Raw genomic sequence first — 21,057 nt, 5'->3', positions numbered from 1 at the left:
GAGAGACACCGAGATAGAGAGAGAGAGACACCGAGATAGAGAGAGAGAGACACCGAGATAGAGAGAGAGAGACACCGAGATAGAGAGAGAGAGACACCGAGATAGAGAGAGAGAGACACCGAGATAGAGAGAGAGAGACACCGAGATAGAGAGAGAGAGACACCGAGATAGAGAGAGAGAGACACCGAGATAGAGAGAGAGAGACACCGAGATAGAGAGAGAGAGACACAGAGAGACACCGAGATAGAGAGAGAGAGACACCGAGATAGAGAGAGAGAGACACCGAGATAGAGAGAGAGAGACACCGAGATAGAGAGAGAGAGACACCGAGATAGAGAGAGAGAGACACCGAGATAGAGAGAGAGAGACACCGAGATAGAGAGAGAGAGACACCGAGATAGAGAGAGAGAGACACCGAGATAGAGAGAGAGAGACACCGAGATAGAGAGAGAGAGACACCGAGATAGAGAGAGAGAGACACCGAGATAGAGAGAGAGAGACACCGAGATAGAGAGAGAGAGACACCGAGATAGAGAGAGAGAGACACCGAGATAGAGAGAGAGAGACACCGAGATAGAGAGAGAGAGACACCGAGATAGAGAGAGAGAGACACCGAGATAGAGAGAGAGAGACACCGAGATAGAGAGAGAGAGACACCGAGATAGAGAGAGAGAGACATCGAGATAGAGAGAGAGAGACAGACATCGAGATAGAGAGAGAGAGACAGACAGACACTGAGATAGAGAGAGAGAGACAGACACCGAGATAGAGAGAGAGAGACTCAGACACCGAGATAGAGAGAGAGAGACACAGACACCGAGATAGAGAGAGAGAGACAGACACCGAGATAGAGAGAGAGAGAGACAGACACCGAGATAGAGAGAGAGAGACAGACACCGAGATAGAGAGAGAGAGACACCGAGATAGAGAGAGAGAGAGACACCGAGATAGAGAGAGAGAGAGAGAGAGACACCGAGATAGAGAGAGAGAGAGAGACACCGAGATAGAGAGAGAGAGAGACAGACACCGAGATAGAGAGAGAGAGACACCGAGATAGAGAGAGAGACACCGAGATAGAGAGAGAGAGACACAGACACCGAGATAGAGAGAGAGAGACAGACACCGAGATAGAGAGAGAGAGACTCAGACACCGAGATAGAGAGAGAGAGACACAGACACCGAGATAGAGAGAGAGAGACAGACACCGAGATAGAGAGAGAGAGACACAGACACCGAGATAGAGAGAGAGAGACAGACACCGAGATAGAGAGAGAGAGACAGACACCGAGATAGAGAGAGAGAGACACAGACACCGAGATAGAGAGAGAGACACAGACACCGAGATAGAGAGAGAGACACAGACACCGAGATAGAGAGAGAGACACAGACACCGAGATAGAGAGAGAGACACAGACACCGAGATAGAGAGAGAGACACAGACACCGAGATAGAGAGAGAGAGACAGACACCGAGATAGAGAGAGAGACACCGAGATAGAGAGAGAGAGAGACAGACACCGAGATAGAGAGAGAGAGACAGACACCGAGATAGAGAGAGAGAGACAGACACCGAGATAGAGAGAGAGAGACAGACACCGAGATAGAGAGAGAGAGACAGACACCGAGATAGAGAGAGAGAGACAGACACCGAGATAGAGAGAGAGAGACAGACACCGAGATAGAGAGAGAGAGACAGACACCGAGATAGAGAGAGAGAGACACAGACACCGAGATAGAGAGAGAGAGAGACAGACACCAAGATAGAGAGAGAGAGACACCGAGATAGAGAGAGAGAGAGACAGACACCGAGATAGAGAGAGAGAGACAGACACCGAGATAGAGAGAGAGAGACACCGAGATAGAGAGAGAGAGAGACACCGAGATAGAGAGAGAGAGAGACACCGAGATAGAGAGAGAGAGAGAGAGACACCGAGATAGAGAGAGAGAGAGAGACACCGAGATAGAGAGAGAGAGAGACAGACACCGAGATAGAGAGAGAGAGACACCGAGATAGAGAGAGAGACACCGAGATAGAGAGAGAGAGACACAGACACCGAGATAGAGAGAGAGAGACAGACACCGAGATAGAGAGAGAGAGACTCAGACACCGAGATAGAGAGAGAGAGACTCAGACACCGAGATAGAGAGAGAGAGACACAGACACCGAGATAGAGAGAGAGAGACAGACACCGAGATAGAGAGAGAGAGACACAGACACCGAGATAGAGAGAGAGAGACAGACACCGAGATAGAGAGAGAGAGACAGACACCGAGATAGAGAGAGAGAGACACAGACACCGAGATAGAGAGAGAGACACAGACACCGAGATAGAGAGAGAGACACAGACACCGAGATAGAGAGAGAGACACAGACACCGAGATAGAGAGAGAGACACAGACACCGAGATAGAGAGAGAGACACAGACACCGAGATAGAGAGAGACAGACACCGAGATAGAGAGAGAGACAGACACCGAGATAGAGAGAGAGAGACAGACACCGAGATAGAGAGAGAGACAGACACCGAGATAGAGAGAGAGAGACAGACACCGAGATAGAGAGAGAGACACAGACACCGAGATAGAGAGAGAGAGACAGACACCGAGATAGAGAGAGAGAGAGACAGACACCGAGATAGAGAGAGAGAGACAGACACCGAGATAGAGAGAGAGACACCGAGATAGAGAGAGAGAGACAGACACCGAGATAGAGAGAGAGACACCGAGATAGAGAGAGAGAGACAGACACCGAGATAGAGAGAGAGACACAGACACCGAGATAGAGAGAGAGAGACACAGACACCGAGATAGAGAGAGAGAGACACCGAGATAGAGAGAGACACAGACACCGAGATAGAGAGAGAGAGACAGACACCGAGATAGAGAGAGAGAGACAGACACCGAGATAGAGAGAGAGAGACAGACACCGAGATAGAGAGAGAGAGACAGACACCGAGATAGAGAGAGAGAGACAGACACCGAGATAGAGAGAGAGAGACAGACACCGAGATAGAGAGAGAGAGACAGACACCGAGATAGAGAGAGAGAGACAGACACCGAGATAGAGAGAGAGAGACAGACACCGAGATAGAGAGAGAGAGACAGACACCGAGATAGAGAGAGAGAGACAGACACCGAGATAGAGAGAGAGAGACAGACACCGAGATAGAGAGAGAGAGACAGACACCGAGATAGAGAGAGAGAGACAGACACCGAGATAGAGAGAGAGAGAGACAGACACCGAGATAGAGAGAGAGAGACAGACACCGAGATAGAGAGAGAGAGACAGACACCGAGATAGAGAGAGACAGACACCGAGATAGAGAGAGAGAGACACCGAGATAGAGAGAGAGAGACACCGAGATAGAGAGAGAGAGACACCGAGATAGAGAGAGAGAGACACCGAGATAGAGAGAGAGAGACACCGAGATAGAGAGAGAGAGACACCGAGATAGAGAGAGAGAGACACCGAGATAGAGAGAGAGAGACACCGAGATAGAGAGAGAGAGACACCGAGATAGAGAGAGAGAGACACCGAGATAGAGAGAGAGAGACACCGAGATAGAGAGAGAGAGACACCGAGATAGAGAGAGAGAGACACCGAGATAGAGAGAGAGAGACACCGAGATAGAGAGAGAGAGACACCGAGATAGAGAGAGAGAGACACCGAGATAGAGAGAGAGAGACACCGAGATAGAGAGAGAGAGACACCGAGATAGAGAGAGAGAGACACCGAGATAGAGAGAGAGAGACACCGAGATAGAGAGAGAGAGACACCGAGATAGAGAGAGAGAGACACCGAGATAGAGAGAGAGAGACACCGAGATAGAGAGAGAGAGACACCGAGATAGAGAGAGAGAGACACCGAGATAGAGAGAGAGAGACACCGAGATAGAGAGAGAGAGACACCGAGATAGAGAGAGAGAGACACCGAGATAGAGAGAGAGAGACACCGAGATAGAGAGAGAGAGACACCGAGATAGAGAGAGAGAGACACCGAGATAGAGAGAGAGAGACACCGAGATAGAGAGAGAGAGACACCGAGATAGAGAGAGAGAGACACCGAGATAGAGAGAGAGAGACACCGAGATAGAGAGAGAGAGACACCGAGATAGAGAGAGAGAGACACCGAGATAGAGAGAGAGAGACACCGAGATAGAGAGAGAGAGACACCGAGATAGAGAGAGAGAGACACCGAGATAGAGAGAGAGAGACACCGAGATAGAGAGAGAGAGACACCGAGATAGAGAGAGAGAGACACCGAGATAGAGAGAGAGAGACACCGAGATAGAGAGAGAGAGACACCGAGATAGAGAGAGAGAGACACCGAGATAGAGAGAGAGACACCGAGATAGAGAGAGAGAGACACCGAGATAGAGAGAGAGAGACACCGAGATAGAGAGAGAGAGACACCGAGATAGAGAGAGAGAGACACCGAGATAGAGAGAGAGAGACACCGAGATAGAGAGAGAGAGACACCGAGATAGAGAGAGAGAGACACCGAGATAGAGAGAGAGAGACACCGAGATAGAGAGAGAGACACAGACACCGAGATAGAGAGAGAGAGACAGACACCGAGATAGAGAGAGAGAGACACCGAGATAGAGAGAGAGAGACAGACACCGAGATAGAGAGAGAGAGACACCGAGATAGAGAGAGAGAGAGACAGACACCGAGATAGAGAGAGAGAGACAGACACCGAGATAGAGAGAGAGAGACAGACACCGAGATAGAGAGAGAGAGACACCGAGATAGAGAGAGAGACACAGACACCGAGATAGAGAGAGAGAGAGACACCGAGATAGAGAGAGAGAGAGACACCGAGATAGAGAGAGAGAGACAGACACCGAGATAGAGAGAGAGAGACACAGACACCGAGATAGAGAGAGAGAGACACCGAGATAGAGAGAGAGACACAGACACCGAGATAGAGAGAGAGAGAGACACCGAGATAGAGAGAGAGAGAGACACCGAGAGAGAGAGACACAGACACCGAGATAGAGAGAGAGACACAGACACCGAGATAGAGAGAGAGACACAGACACCGAGATAGAGAGAGAGACACAGACACCGAGATAGAGAGAGACAGACACCGAGATAGAGAGAGAGACAGACACCGAGATAGAGAGAGAGAGACAGACACCGAGATAGAGAGAGAGACACAGACACCGAGATAGAGAGAGAGAGACAGACACCGAGATAGAGAGAGAGACACAGACACCGAGATAGAGAGAGAGAGACAGACACCGAGATAGAGAGAGAGAGACAGACACCGAGATAGAGAGAGAGACACCGAGATAGAGAGAGAGAGACAGACACCGAGATAGAGAGAGAGACACCGAGATAGAGAGAGAGAGACAGACACCGAGATAGAGAGAGAGACACAGACACCGAGATAGAGAGAGAGAGACACAGACACCGAGATAGAGAGAGAGAGACACCGAGATAGAGAGAGACACAGACACCGAGATAGAGAGAGAGAGACAGACACCGAGATAGAGAGAGAGAGAGAGACAGACACCGAGATAGAGAGAGAGAGACAGACACCGAGATAGAGAGAGAGAGACAGACACCGAGATAGAGAGAGAGAGACAGACACCGAGATAGAGAGAGAGACAGACACCGAGATAGAGAGAGAGAGAGAGACACCGAGATAGAGAGAGAGAGACAGACACCGAGATAGAGAGAGAGAGACAGACACCGAGATAGAGAGAGAGAGACAGACACCGAGATAGAGAGAGAGAGACAGACACCGAGATAGAGAGAGAGAGACAGACACCGAGATAGAGAGAGAGAGACACCGAGATAGAGAGAGAGAGAGAGAGAGACACCGAGATAGAGAGAGAGAGGCAGACACCGAGATAGAGAGAGAGACACAGACACCGAGATAGAGAGAGAGAGAGACACCGAGATAGAGAGAGACACAGACACTGAGATAGAGAGAGAGAGACACCGAGATAGAGAGAGAGAGACAGGCACCGAGATAGAGAGAGAGAGACAGACACCGAGATAGAGAGAGACACAGACACCGAGATAGAGAGAGAGAGACAGACACCGAGATAGAGAGAGAGACACCGAGATAGAGAGAGACACCGAGATAGAGAGAGAGAGACAGACACCGAGATAGAGAGAGAGAGACAGACACCGAGATAGAGAGAGAGAGACAGACACCGAGATAGAGAGAGAGAGACAGACACCGAGATAGAGAGAGAGAGACAGACACCGAGATAGAGAGAGAGAGACAGACACCGAGATAGAGAGAGAGAGACAGACACCGAGATAGAGAGAGAGAGACAGACACCGAGATAGAGAGAGAGAGACAGACACCGAGATAGAGAGAGAGAGACAGACACCGAGATAGAGAGAGAGAGACAGACACCGAGATAGAGAGAGAGAGACAGACACCGAGATAGAGAGAGAGAGACAGACACCGAGATAGAGAGAGAGAGACAGACACCGAGATAGAGAGAGAGAGACAGACACCGAGATAGAGAGAGAGAGACAGACACCGAGATAGAGAGAGAGAGACAGACACCGAGATAGAGAGAGAGAGACAGACACCGAGATAGAGAGAGAGAGACAGACACCGAGATAGAGAGAGAGAGACAGACACCGAGATAGAGAGAGACAGACACCGAGATAGAGAGAGAGAGACACCGAGATAGAGAGAGAGAGACACCGAGATAGAGAGAGAGAGACACCGAGATAGAGAGAGAGAGACACCGAGATAGAGAGAGAGAGACACCGAGATAGAGAGAGAGAGACACCGAGATAGAGAGAGAGAGACACCGAGATAGAGAGAGAGAGACACCGAGATAGAGAGAGAGAGACACCGAGATAGAGAGAGAGAGACACCGAGATAGAGAGAGAGAGACACCGAGATAGAGAGAGAGAGACACCGAGATAGAGAGAGAGAGACACCGAGATAGAGAGAGAGAGACACCGAGATAGAGAGAGAGAGACACCGAGATAGAGAGAGAGAGACACCGAGATAGAGAGAGAGAGACACCGAGATAGAGAGAGAGAGACACCGAGATAGAGAGAGAGAGACACCGAGATAGAGAGAGAGAGACACCGAGATAGAGAGAGAGAGACACCGAGATAGAGAGAGACACCGAGATAGAGAGAGAGAGACACCGAGATAGAGAGAGAGAGACACCGAGATAGAGAGAGAGAGACACCGAGATAGAGAGAGAGAGACACCGAGATAGAGAGAGAGAGACACCGAGATAGAGAGAGAGAGACACCGAGATAGAGAGAGAGAGACACCGAGATAGAGAGAGAGAGACACCGAGATAGAGAGAGAGAGACACCGAGATAGAGAGAGAGAGACACCGAGATAGAGAGAGAGAGACACCGAGATAGAGAGAGAGAGACACCGAGATAGAGAGAGAGAGACACCGAGATAGAGAGAGAGAGACACCGAGATAGAGAGAGAGAGACACCGAGATAGAGAGAGAGAGACACCGAGATAGAGAGAGAGAGACACCGAGATAGAGAGAGAGAGACACCGAGATAGAGAGAGAGACACCGAGATAGAGAGAGAGAGACACCGAGATAGAGAGAGAGAGACACCGAGATAGAGAGAGAGAGACACCGAGATAGAGAGAGAGAGACACCGAGATAGAGAGAGAGAGACACCGAGATAGAGAGAGAGAGACACCGAGATAGAGAGAGAGAGACACCGAGATAGAGAGAGAGAGACACCGAGATAGAGAGAGAGAGACACCGAGATAGAGAGAGAGAGACACCGAGATAGAGAGAGAGAGACACCGAGATAGAGAGAGAGAGACACCGAGATAGAGAGAGAGAGACACCGAGATAGAGAGAGAGAGACACCGAGATAGAGAGAGAGAGACACCGAGATAGAGAGAGAGAGACACCGAGATAGAGAGAGAGAGACACCGAGATAGAGAGAGAGAGACACCGAGATAGAGAGAGAGAGACACCGAGATAGAGAGAGAGAGACACCGAGATAGAGAGAGAGAGACACCGAGATGGAGAGAGAGAGACACCGAGATAGAGAGAGAGAGACACCGAGATAGAGAGAGAGAGACACCGAGATAGAGAGAGAGAGACACCGAGATAGAGAGAGACAGACACCGAGATAGAGAGAGACAGACACCGAGATAGAGAGAGACAGACACCGAGATAGAGAGAGACAGACACCGAGATAGAGAGAGAGAGACAGACACCGAGATAGAGAGAGAGAGACACCGAGATAGAGAGAGAGAGACACCGAGATAGAGAGAGAGAGACACCGAGATAGAGAGAGAGAGACACCGAGATAGAGAGAGAGAGACACCGAGATAGAGAGAGAGAGACACCGAGATAGAGAGAGAGAGACACCGAGATAGAGAGAGAGAGACACCGAGATAGAGAGAGAGAGACACCGAGATAGAGAGAGAGAGACACCGAGATAGAGAGAGAGAGACACCGAGATAGAGAGAGAGAGACACCGAGATAGAGAGAGAGAGAGACACCGAGATAGAGAGAGAGAGACACCGAGATAGAGAGAGAGAGACACCGAGATAGAGAGAGAGAGACACCGAGATAGAGAGAGAGAGACACCGAGATAGAGAGAGAGAGACACCGAGATAGAGAGAGAGAGACACTGAGATAGAGAGAGAGAGACACTGAGATAGAGAGAGAGAGACACTGAGATAGAGAGAGAGAGACACCGAGATAGAGAGAGAGAGACACCGAGATAGAGAGAGAGAGACACCGAGATAGAGAGAGAGAGACACCGAGATGGAGAGAGAGAGACACCGAGATAGAGAGAGAGAGACACCGAGATAGAGAGAGAGAGACACCGAGATAGAGAGAGAGAGACACCGAGATAGAGAGAGAGAGACACCGAGATAGAGAGAGAGAGACACCGAGATAGAGAGAGAGAGACACCGAGATAGAGAGAGAGAGACACCGAGATAGAGAGAGAGAGACACCGAGATAGAGAGAGAGAGACACCGAGATAGAGAGAGAGAGACACCGAGATAGAGAGAGAGAGACACCGAGATAGAGAGAGAGAGACACCGAGATAGAGAGAGAGAGACACCGAGATAGAGAGAGAGAGACACCGAGATAGAGAGAGAGAGACACCGAGATAGAGAGAGAGAGACACCGAGATAGAGAGAGAGAGACACCGAGATAGAGAGAGAGAGACACCGAGATAGAGAGAGAGAGACACCGAGATAGAGAGAGAGAGACACCGAGATAGAGAGAGAGAGACACCGAGATAGAGAGAGAGAGACACCGAGATAGAGAGAGAGAGACACCGAGATAGAGAGAGAGAGACACCGAGATAGAGAGAGAGAGACACCGAGATAGAGAGAGAGAGACACCGAGATAGAGAGAGAGAGACACCGAGATAGAGAGAGAGAGACACCGAGATAGAGAGAGAGAGACACCGAGATAGAGAGAGAGAGACACCGAGATAGAGAGAGAGAGACACCGAGATAGAGAGAGAGAGACACCGAGATAGAGAGAGAGAGACACCGAGATAGAGAGAGACAGACACCGAGATAGAGAGAGACAGACACCGAGATAGAGAGAGACAGACACCGAGATAGAGAGAGACAGACACCGAGATAGAGAGAGACAGACACCGAGATAGAGAGAGAGACACCGAGATAGAGAGAGAGAGACAGACACCGAGATAGAGAGAGAGAGACAGACACCGAGATAGAGAGAGAGAGACAGACACCGAGATAGAGAGAGAGAGACAGACACCGAGATAGAGAGAGAGAGACAGACACCGAGATAGAGAGAGAGAGACAGACACCGAGATAGAGAGAGAGAGACAGACACCGAGATAGAGAGAGAGAGACAGACACCGAGATAGAGAGAGAGAGACAGACACCGAGATAGAGAGAGAGAGACAGACACCGAGATAGAGAGAGAGAGACACCGAGATAGAGAGAGAGAGACACCGAGATAGAGAGAGAGAGACAGACACCGAGATAGAGAGAGAGAGACAGACACCGAGATAGAGAGAGAGACAGACACCGAGATAGAGAGAGAGAGACAGACACCGAGATAGAGACAGACACAGACACAGACCGTCAGACAGGGTTGTGCAGCGAACCTGGTTTTGTTGTTCCCTTTCCCAGCCCCTGGGGGTTTGTTCCGCATTGTTTGCTGGGCTGGTGTTTGAGACTGGGAAGCGCAGTGACCTCCCCCAGCAGGACGCAGCTCGCTGATGGTGACTGATTGATCAGTGAGGACAGGGGATTGTCCACAGCTCTGTGTCGCTACCCCCACGCTGCAGGGTTGCTGTGTGTACCTGACTGTTCCCCTCTCTGTCACCCTCTGCAGCCTGGGGTGAAGAGCAGTCCCCCCGCTCTCTGTGTCTGCTCAGCCTGTGTCACATTGCAGGAAGCCTGCCTCCACTTCCTGCATCATCAACCCAGCCCGACCCCGAGAAACATCACCCCACACCCCCCCTACACCCCCCAGACCCCCCCCCAAATCACCCCACACCCCCCAGACACCCCCCACACCCCCCACACCCCCCAGACCCCCACCCTACCCCGAGAAACACCCCCCAATCACCCCACACCCCCCCTACACCCCCCAGACCCCCCCCAAATCACCCCACACCCCCCAGACACCCCCCACACCCCCCAGACCCCCACCCCACACCCCCCAGACCCCCCCCAAATCACCCCACACCCCCCAGACACCCCCCACACCCCCCAGACCCCCACCCTACCCCGAGAAACACCCCCCAATCACCCCACACCCCCCCTACACCCCCCAGACCCCCACCCCAGACCCCCCCCAAATCACCCCACACCCCCCAGACACCCCCCACACCCCCCAGACCCCCACCCTACCCCGAGAAACACCCCCCAATCACCCCACACCCCCCCTACACCCCCCAGACCCCCCCCCAAATCACCCCACACCCCCCAGACCCCCCCCCAAATCACCCCACACCCCCCAGACACCCCCCAGACCCCCACCCTACCCCGAGAAACACCCCCCAATCACCCCACACCCCCCCTACACCCCCCAGACCCCCCCCCAAATCACCCCACACCCCCCAGACCCCCCCCCAAATCACCCCACACCCCCCACACCCCCCAGACCCCCACCCTACCCCGAGAAACACCCCCCAATCACCCCACACCCCCCCTACACCCCCCAGACCCCCACCCCACACCCCCCAGACCCCCCCCAAATCACCCCACACCCCCCAGACACCCCCCACACCCCCCAGACCCCCACCCTACCCCGAGAAACACCCCCCAATCACCCCACACCCCCCCTACACCCCCCAGACCCCCACCCCACACCCCCCAGACCCCCCCCAATCACCCCACACCCCCCAGACCCCCCCAATCACCCCACACCCCCCCTACACCCCCCAGACCCCCACCCCAGACCCCCCCCAAATCACCCCACACCCCCCAGACACCCCCCACACCCCCCAGACCCCCACCCTACCCCGAGAAACACACTTCCCCAATCACCCCACACCCCCCCTACATCCCCCAGACCCCCACCCCACACCCCCCAGACCCCCCCAATCACCCACACCCCCCAGACCCCCACCCCACACCCCCCAGACCCCCCCAATCACCCCACACCCCCCCTACACCCCCCAGACCCCCCCCCAAATCACCCCACACCCCCCAGACACCCCCCACACCCCCCAGACCCCCACCCTACCCCGAGAAACACCCCCCAATCACCCCACACCCCCCCTACACCCCCCAGACCCCCACCCCACACCCCCCAGACCCCCCCCAATCACCCCACACCCCCCAGACCCCCACCCCACACCCCCCAGACCCCCCCCCAATCACCCCACACCCCCCCTACACCCACCAGACCCCCACCCTACCCCGAGAAACACACTTCCCCAATCACCCCACACCCCCCCTACACCCCCCAGACCCCCACCCCAGACCCCCCAGACCCCCCCCCCAAATCACCCCACACCCCCCAGACACCCCCCACACCCCCCAGACCCCCACCCTACCCCGAGAAACACCCCCCAATCACCCCACACCCCCCCTACACCCCCCAGACCCCCACCCCACACCCCCCAGACCCCCCCCAATCACCCCACACCCCCCCAGACCCCCACCCCACACCCCCCAGACCCCCCCCAATCACCCCACACCCCCCCTACACCCACCAGACCCCCACCCTACCCCGAGAAACACACTTCCCCAATCACCCCACACCCCCCACACACCCCCCCAGACCCCCACCCTACCCCTCTTGGGTCTAGTGACCACAATATGGTCGAATTTCTGATTCAGATGGAAGAGGAGAAAGTTTGGTCTCAAACCAGTGTCCTCTGTTTGAACAGAGGGAAATATGATAGGATGAGGGATGAATTGGCTAAGGTAGACTGGGAGAGCAGGTAGGATAGCTGAGGAACAGTGGAGGATTTTTAAGGAGATCCTTTTCAGTTCTCAGCAAAAGTATATTCCAGCAAAAAACAAGGATTGTAAGAAAAGGGAGAACCAGCCGTGGATAACGAAGGAAATAAAGGAGAGTATTAAAATAAAAACAGCTGCGTACAGAGTGGCCAAAAATAGTGGAGAAACAAGTGATTGGGAAAAATTTAAGAAACAACAAAGAGAGACTAAGAAAGCGATAAAGAAAGGAAGGATAGACTATGAAGCTAGGCTAGCAATTACATAAGAACATAAGAAATAGGAGCAGGAGTAGGCCATCTAGCCCCTCGAGCCTGCCCCGCCATTCAATAAGATCATGGCTGATCTGACGTGGATCAGTACCACTTACCCGCCTGATCCCCATAACCCTTAATTCCCTTACCGATCAGGAATCCATCCATCCGCGCTTTAAACATATTCAGCGAGGTAGCCTCCACCACCTCAGTGGGCAGAGAATTCCAGAGATTCACCACCCTCTGGGAGAAGAAGTTCCTCCTCAACTCTGTCTTAAACCGACCCCCCTTTATTTTGAGGCTGTGTCCTCTAGTTTTAACTTCCTTACTAAGTGGAAAGAATCTCTCCGCCTCCACCCTATCCAGCCCCCGTATTATCTTATAAGTCTCCATAAGATCCCCCCTCATCCTTCTAAACTCCAACGAGTACAAACCCAATCTCCTCAGCCTCTCCTCATAATCCAAACCCCTCATCTCCAGTATCAACCTGGTGAACCTTCTCTGCACTCCCTCCAATGCCAATATATCCTTCCTCATATAAGGGGACCAATACTGCACACAGTATTCCAGCTGCGGCCTCACCAATGCCCTGTACAGGTGCATCAAGACATCCCTGCTTTTATATTCTATCCCCCTCGCGATATAGGCCAACATCCCATTTGCCTTCTTGATCACCTGTTGTACCACACCCCCAACAACCCCCCCGACCCCCCCACACCCCCATACCCCCAGCCCTACCCCGAGAAACACACTTCCCCAATCACCCAGCCTGCTCCCTCCACCCCCCCCACGCCCCCCGCGCGCCCCCCCCGCGCCGACACCCCCCAGACCCCCACCCTACCCCGAAAAACACACTTCCCAATCACCCCACACCCCCCACACACACCCCCCACACACTCCCCCCCCCCCCCCCCCCCACACATCCCCCCCACACATCCCCCAGACCCCCCACCCTACCCCGAAAAACACATTTCCCCAATCACCCCACACCGCCCCCACACACCTCCCACACCCCCCAGACCCCCCCCCACACCCGCAGACCCCCCCATACCCCCAGCCCTACCCCGAGAAACACACTTCCCCAATCACCCCACACCCCCAGAACCCCCCCCACAGCCCCACACCCCCCCACACCCCCCCACACCCCCCCACACCCCCCCACACCCCCCCACACCCCCCACACCCCCCCACACCCCCCACCCCCCCCATACCCCCACCCTGCCCGAGGAACACGCACACTTCCCCAATCACCCAGCCTGCTCCCCACAATAACACAACTTTCAATCTGACCCAGCACCACCCCCCCAGCACACACTCACCCCCTCTCCCCCCACACACCCACCCCCCACCCCCTCACCCCCTCACCCCCTCACCCCCTCTCCCCCACGCACCCACACACCCACCCCCCCCCACCCCCACCCCCCACCCCCCCACCCCCCCCACCCCCCCACCCCCCCACCCCCCCACCCCCCCACCCCCCCCCCCACCCCCCCCACCCCCCCACCCCCCCCACCCCCCCACCCCCCCACCCCCCCACCCCCCCACCCCCCCACCCCCCCACCCCCTCATCCCCTCATCCCCTCATCCCCTCATCCCCTCATCCCCTCATCCCCTCATCCCCTCATCCCCTCATCCCCTCATCCCCTCACACCCACCCCCCCACCCACCCCCATACTCTCTCACTCCCACACACCCACCCCCCTCATCCCCTCATCCCCTCATCCCCTCATCCCCTCATCCCCTCATCCCCTCATCCCCTCATCCCCTCCACCCTCAGGCACACCCCCCATACCTCCACCCTCAGGCACACCCCCCATACCTCCACCCTCAGGCACACCCCCCACACCGTGCCCCCGCGCCCTGCCCCCCCCTCCCCCGTGCGCCCCTGCCCCGCTTGGTCATAGAAGTCATGATGTGGAGATGCCGGCGTTGGACTGGGGGAAACACAGTGAGAAGTTTAACACCAGGTTAAAGTCCAACAGGTTTATTTGGCTTTTGCGAACATTTAACCTGGTGTTAAACTTCTTACTTGGTCACAGAAGACAGAGGGTGGTAGTGGAAGGGTCTTTTTCCGGCTGGAGGCCTGTGACTAGTGGTGTTCCGCAGGGCTCTGTATTGGGACCTCTGCTGTTTGTGATTTATATAAACGATCTGGAAGAAGGTGTAACTGGGGTGATCAGTAAGTTTGCGGACGACACAAAAATGGCTGGACTTGCAGATAGTGAGGAGCATTGTCAGAGGCTACAGAAGGATATAGATAGGCTGGAAATTTGGGCAAAGAAATGGCAGATGGAGTTCAATCCTGATAAATACGAAGTGATGCATTTTGGTAGAACTAACGTAGGGGGGAGCTATACGATAAATGGCAGAACCATAAAGGGTGTAGATACGCAGAGGGAACTGGGTGTGCAAGTCCACAGATCCTTGAAGGTGACGTCACAGGTGGAGAAGGTGGTGAAGGAGGCATATGGCATGCTTGCCTTTATAGGACGGGGCATAGAGTATAAAAGTTGGGGTCTGATGTTGCAGATGTATAGAACGTTGGTTCGGCCACATTTGGAATACTGCGTCCAGTTCTGGTCGCCACACTACCAGAAGGACGTGGAGGCTTTGGAGAGAGTACAGAGGAGGTTTACCAGGATGTTGCCTGGTATGGAGGGGCTTAGTTATGAGGAGAGATTGGGTAAACTGGGGTTGTTCTCCCTGGAAAGACGGAGGATGAGGGGAGACTTAATAGAGGTGTATAAAATTATGAAAGGCATAGATAGGGTGAACGGTGGGAAGTTTTTCCCCAGGTCGGTGGTGACGTTCACGAGGGGTCATAGGTTCAAGGTGAGGGGGGGGAGGTTTAACACAGATATCAGAAGGACATATTTTACACAGAGGGTGGTGGGGGCCTGGAATGCGCTGCCGGGCAAGGTGGTGGAGGCGGACACACTGGGAACGTTTAAGACTTATCTAGACAGCCACATGAACGGGCGGCACGGTAGCACAGTGGTTAGCACTGCTGCTTCACAGCTCCAGGGTCCCGGGTTCGATTCCCGGCTCAGGTCACTGTCTGTGTGGAGTTTGCACATTCTCCTCGTGTCTGCGTGGGTTTCCTCCGGGTGCTCCGGTTTCCTCCCACAGTCCAAAGATGTGCGGGTTAGGTTGATTGGCCAGGTTAAAAATTGCCCCTTAGAGTCCTGGGATGTGTAGGTTAGAGGGATTAGCGGGTAAATATATGGGGGTAGGGCCTGGGTGGGATTGTGGTCGGTGCAGACTCGATGGGCCGAATGGCCTCCTTCTGCACTGTAGGGTTTCTATGATTTCTATGAACGGAGTGGGAATGGAGGGCTACAAAAGAATGGTCTAGTTTGGACCGGGGAGCAGCGCGGGCTTGGAGGGCCGAAGGGCCTGTTTCTGTGCTGTATTGTTCTTTGTTCTTTGTTCTTTGCTGCTTCACAGCTCCAGGGTCCCGGGTTCGATTCCCGGCTCGGCTCACTGTCTGTGTGGAGTTTGCACATTCTCCCCGTGTCTGCGTGGGTTTCCTCCGGGTGCTCCGGTTTCCTCCCACAGTCTGAAAGATGTGCAGGTTAGGTTCATTGGCCGTGCTGAATTCTCTCTGTGTCCCCGAACAGGCGCCAGAGTGTGGCGACTGGGGGATTTTCACAGTAACTTCATTGCAGTGTTAATAGAAACATAGAAAACTACAGCACAAAACAGGCCCTTCGGCCCCACAAGTTGTGCCGAACATATCCCTACCTTTTAGGCCTACCTATAACCCTCCATCCTATTAAGTCCCATGTACTCATCCAGGAGTCTCTTAAAAGACCCTATTGAGTTTGCCTCCACCACCACTGACGGCAGTCGATTCCACTCGCCCACTACCCTCTGTGTGAAAAACTTCCCCCTAACATTTCCCCTGTACCTACCCCCCAGCACCTTAAACCTGTGTCCTCTCGTAGCAACCATTTCCACCCTGGGAAAAAGCCTCTGAGAGTACACCCGATCTATGCCTCTCAACATCTTATATACCTCTATTAGGTCTCCTCTCATCCTTCATCTCTCCAAGGAGAAAAGACTCCCCAGCCTATCCTCATAAGGCATGCCACTCAATCCAGGCAACATCCTTGTAAATCTCCTCTGCACCCTTTTAATCTTTTCCACATCCTTCCTGTAATGAGGCGACCAGAACTGAGCCCAGTACTCCAAGTGGGGTCTGACGAGGGTCTTGTATAGCTGCATCATTATCCCCGGACTCTGAAACTCAATCCCTCGATTGATAAAGGCCAGCACACCATACGCCTTTTTAACCACCTCCTCCACCTGCAGGGCCGATTTTAGTGTCCTATGGACCCGGACCCCAAAGTCCTTCTGATCCTCTACCGTACTAAGAGTCTTTCCCTTTATATTGTACTCCTTCATCCCATTTGACCTGCCAAAATGGACCACGACGCATTTATCTGGGTTGAAGTCCATCTGCCACTTCTCCGCCCAGTCTTGCATCCTATCTATGTCCCTCTGTAACTTCTGACATCCCTCCAGATTATCCACAACCCCACCAACCTTCGTGTCGTCGGCAAACTTACCAACCCATCCCTCCACTTCCTCATCCAGGTCATTTATGAAAATGACAAATAGCAAGGGTCCCAGAACAGATCCCTGGGGCACACCACTGGTGACCGACCTCCAATTAGAAAAAGACCCATCTATACACACTCTCTGCCTCCTTTGGGCAAGCCAGTTCTGGATCCACAGGGCAGCAGCCCCTTGGATCCCATACCCTCTCACTTTTTCTAGAAGCCTTGCATGGGGGACCTTATCGAACGCCTTGCTAAAATCCATATAAACCACATCTACCGCCTTCCCTTCGTCAATGTGTTTAGTCACATTTTCGAAGAACTCCACCAGGCTCGTAAGGCACGATCTGCCTTTGACAAAGCCGTGCTGAGTATTCTTGAGCACGAGTTCTAAAATATTTATCCCTTATCCTCAAACTATGACCCCGAGTTCTGGACTCTCCCGCCATCGGGAACATTCTGTCTGAATCTACCCTGTCTGACCCTGTTAGAATTTTATAAGTTTCTCATAATCCAAGGAGCCCAGGGTAATGTTCTGGGGACCCGGGTTTGAATCCCACTACTGCAGTGAAATTTGAATTCAATAAAAATCTGGAATTAAGAATCTACTGATGACCATGAAACCATTGTCGATTGTCGGAAAAACCCACCTGGGTCACTAATCTCCTTTAGGGAAGGAAATCTGCCGTCCTTACCCGGTCTGGCCTACATGTAACTCCAGAGACACAGCAATGTGGGTGACTCTCAGCTGACCTCTGAAATGTCCAAGTGAGACACTGAGTTCAAGGGCATCGAAATATAGAAACTGGAGAAGCAGCCAGCATAATTAAGGACCCCACGCACCCCGGACATTCCCCCTTCCACCTTCTTCCATCGGGAAAAAGATACAAAAGTCTGAGGTCGCGTACCGACCGACTCAAGAACAGCTTCTTCCCTGCTGCTGCTGTCAGACTTTTGAATGGACCTACCTCGCATTAAGTTGATCTTTCTCTACACCCTAGCTGTGACTGTCACACTACATTCTGCACCCTCTCCTTTCCTTCTCTATGAACGGTATGCTTTGTCTGTTTAATGAGCAAGAAACAATACCTTTCACTGTATCCCAATACATGTGACAAGAATAAATCAAATCAAAGTGATGGCCCAGTGGTATTATCGCTAGATTATTAATCCAGAAACTCAGCTCATGTTCTGGGGGCTTGGATTCAAATCCCGCCACGGCAGCTGGTGGAATTTGAATTCAATAAAAAATATCTGGAATTAAGAATCTGCTGATGACCCGATTGTCGATTGTGGGGAAACCCATCTGGGTCACTCATGTCCTTTCGGGAAGGGAATCTGCCGTCCTGACCCGGTCTGGCCTCCGGGTGGCTCCAGAGACACGGCAATGTGGGTGACTCTGAAATGGCCAAGCGGGACACTGAGTTCAGGGGCAATTCAGGGTGGGCAGTAACTGTGCGCCAAGCCCACATCCCATGAAAGAATGTTTTAAAAGCATAGATTGTAACACTACATTCTGCACTCTCATTTCCTTCTCTATGAACGGTATGCTTTGTCTGTATAGCACACAAGAAACAATGCTTTTCACTGTGTTAATACATGTGACAATAATAATTCAAATTAAAATCTGGAATGGTTACTTTAAAGTTTATTTATTATTGCCACAAGCAGGCTTACATTAACACTGCAATGAAGTTACTGTAACAATCCCCTAGTCGCCACACTCTGGCGCCTGTTCGGGTACACTGAGGGAGAATTTAGCACGGCCAATCCACCCTAACCAGCACGTCTTTCAGTGTGGAAGGAGGCCATTCCTTGTTGCCTGTGCTAGCCCACAGCTCGAACGTCTCAGTTCTCCGTTTCCGCCCATTCCCTGCACTCCGTTTCCTTTCCGTCCTCTCTCGGAATGAGCCGACTCACCGCGGCAGCCTGGGCGCGACCTACCTCCTGTCAGAGCAGCTCTCCGACAGATCATTCCAGTCCTGACCCGCTCCCTCCTCCCTTTCACCCTCGGTCCGTCCTCTCCCCGTGTCCGGATCCTGGACTCTGTCCTTCCCAAATAAACCTGTTGGACTTTAACCTGGTGTTGTCAAAACTCTTACTCTGTCCTTCCCACCAATGGGAACGGTTCCTCCCTGGGTCTGCCCGGAACCCTCCTCGCGTGAGCTTTGAGCCCGAGTCGGATCAGAGAGTTCCAGGCACTGCTTACAAACTCCGAGACAACGCCCTTCCTTATCTCTGACAAGAGGAAACTCGTTCTCCCAGCTCCGAGCAGAGCGAGTGGAAGTAATTGGTGCGCGACAATCAAGCACGTGGTACAAGGCTTCAGCTATTGAAGGCTTTTATTAGCAAACAATGGAACTAACTAACACGAGTACACCAATTCAGACTGGAGGGGTCCCGCCGGAGCAGAGGGTCTTATACCTCTCCCCAGGGGGCGGGGCCCGACCGGGATGTGCCACGATAACATTTACCACAGGTAAACACCCTAACCCAACAACATTATACAACCCCCACAGTGGCAACACCCTAACCCAACAGTAGACTGAATAAAGAGTTGTGTTCCCTGATACCTGGCTGTGAAGTAGTTCTTGAGGTGGGATCTCAGTACTAAGAGATTTAACAGAGCACGATGCTTTTTAATATCATGGTCTGAGAAAACATCAGTGTCTAGTAAATCCTATGTGTTGAGATTCCACACTCTTATTTCCATCGGACGGACTGAAACCCTTTTAAATGCTGCATCACGGGTCTAATACTTGACAGGTTGACTGATTGACATGCCATTACAATATATCATGGAGATTTAAAACAAAAACAGAAAATGCTGGAAAATCTCAGCAGGTCCGATGGCGTCTGTGGGGAGAGAATAGAGCCAACGTTTCGAGTCTGGATTATCCTTCGTCAGGCCAAAGAGAATCAGCAGAGATTTATGCTCTCAGGGTGAGAAGGGGATGGGGAGGGTGGAATGGGACAAAGGGAGTACAGAAGGATACAGAAGGCTGAGAAGGTGCTAAAAGTGTCTATTAAGTGATCAGAATGCATGAATGGCAGAACAGAGGTATAGATGGTTAAGGGACTGCCTGGGGATTATGGCAGTTGCCCTGAAAGAGGGTGGGGGGGTGGGGGGGGAGGGGGTGGCAAGAAGGAGAACTGGAGCGGGGAAATGGAAAATCGAAGTGAGAAAGAAGGATGATAAAATGGATTAATGAGATGAAATGAAATGAAATAAAATCTGGGTTTCAGACAAAGCTCGGCACAACATCGTGGGCCGAAGGGCCTGTTCTGTGCTGTACTGTTCTATGTTCTAGTAACATTGGAATAACCCCACAGTGGTAACCAACGATGGTTCACCACATTCACCCCTCCTTTAAAAACAAAGGCCGGCGGGGTGCAAAAACAGGTCACATATATACAAAATTCACAAGTCCAGACGGTCTGGAGGACCGCACCGTCGCTGTGATCTCCTCAACACCGGTTGCGACACCGGAGCAGGTGCTTGCGGTGGCGTTCTCTCCAAAACAGCGTCCGGCTGTCCCCTCGAGGACTCCCGGGCCGGTTGACCCTGGTGAGGCGATGGTGCAGGGGATCCTGGAACCTTCTGTGGTGGCGCCGATCTCCGAGTCTCAGGCAAGCTGTACATGGGAGTATAACTGTTATTCACTGGTCCCGGTGCTGACCGCGCCACGTCTGGGGAAGAAATAAGTGAAAGGGGGTTCGTGACGGGGGGTATGGGAGCGACAGGAGTTGCTACGTCCCCTGCGGGCGCCAGGTCTCGAATCGAGACTGTGTCCTCTCGCCCGTCAGGATATGCCACATAGGCATACTGAGGGTTGGCGTGGAGGAGTTGG

The 21,057-nt window shown here is 52.9% G+C and overlaps 1 protein-coding gene across 4 annotated transcripts in view; it reads right to left on the bottom strand.

The window, feature by feature from the left end:
- Window positions 1–19,440, bottom strand: part of LOC144489927 (beta-1,3-galactosyltransferase 9-like) — a 29,758-nt gene extending 10,318 nt beyond the window's left edge. For 2 of the 4 annotated variants that reach the window (XR_013497107.1, XM_078207749.1), the window contains exon 1: window positions 19,309–19,440. The gene's annotated coding sequence lies outside the window, so the exon portion shown is untranslated. Of the gene's footprint in view, window positions 1–10,082; window positions 10,338–19,308 lie in introns of those variants that run through there. The other 2 variants (XM_078207751.1, XM_078207750.1) reach the window with 2 other exon arrangements.
- Between the last annotated feature and the right edge of the window lie 1,617 nt (window positions 19,441–21,057).

This window comes from Mustelus asterias, unplaced genomic scaffold (genome assembly GCF_964213995.1).
Source record: "Mustelus asterias unplaced genomic scaffold, sMusAst1.hap1.1 HAP1_SCAFFOLD_2681, whole genome shotgun sequence".
Lineage (NCBI taxonomy): Eukaryota > Metazoa > Chordata > Chondrichthyes > Carcharhiniformes > Triakidae > Mustelus > Mustelus asterias.
Note: the sequence above shows the minus strand (reverse complement) of the source record. Positions and strands in the feature narration are given on the sequence as shown.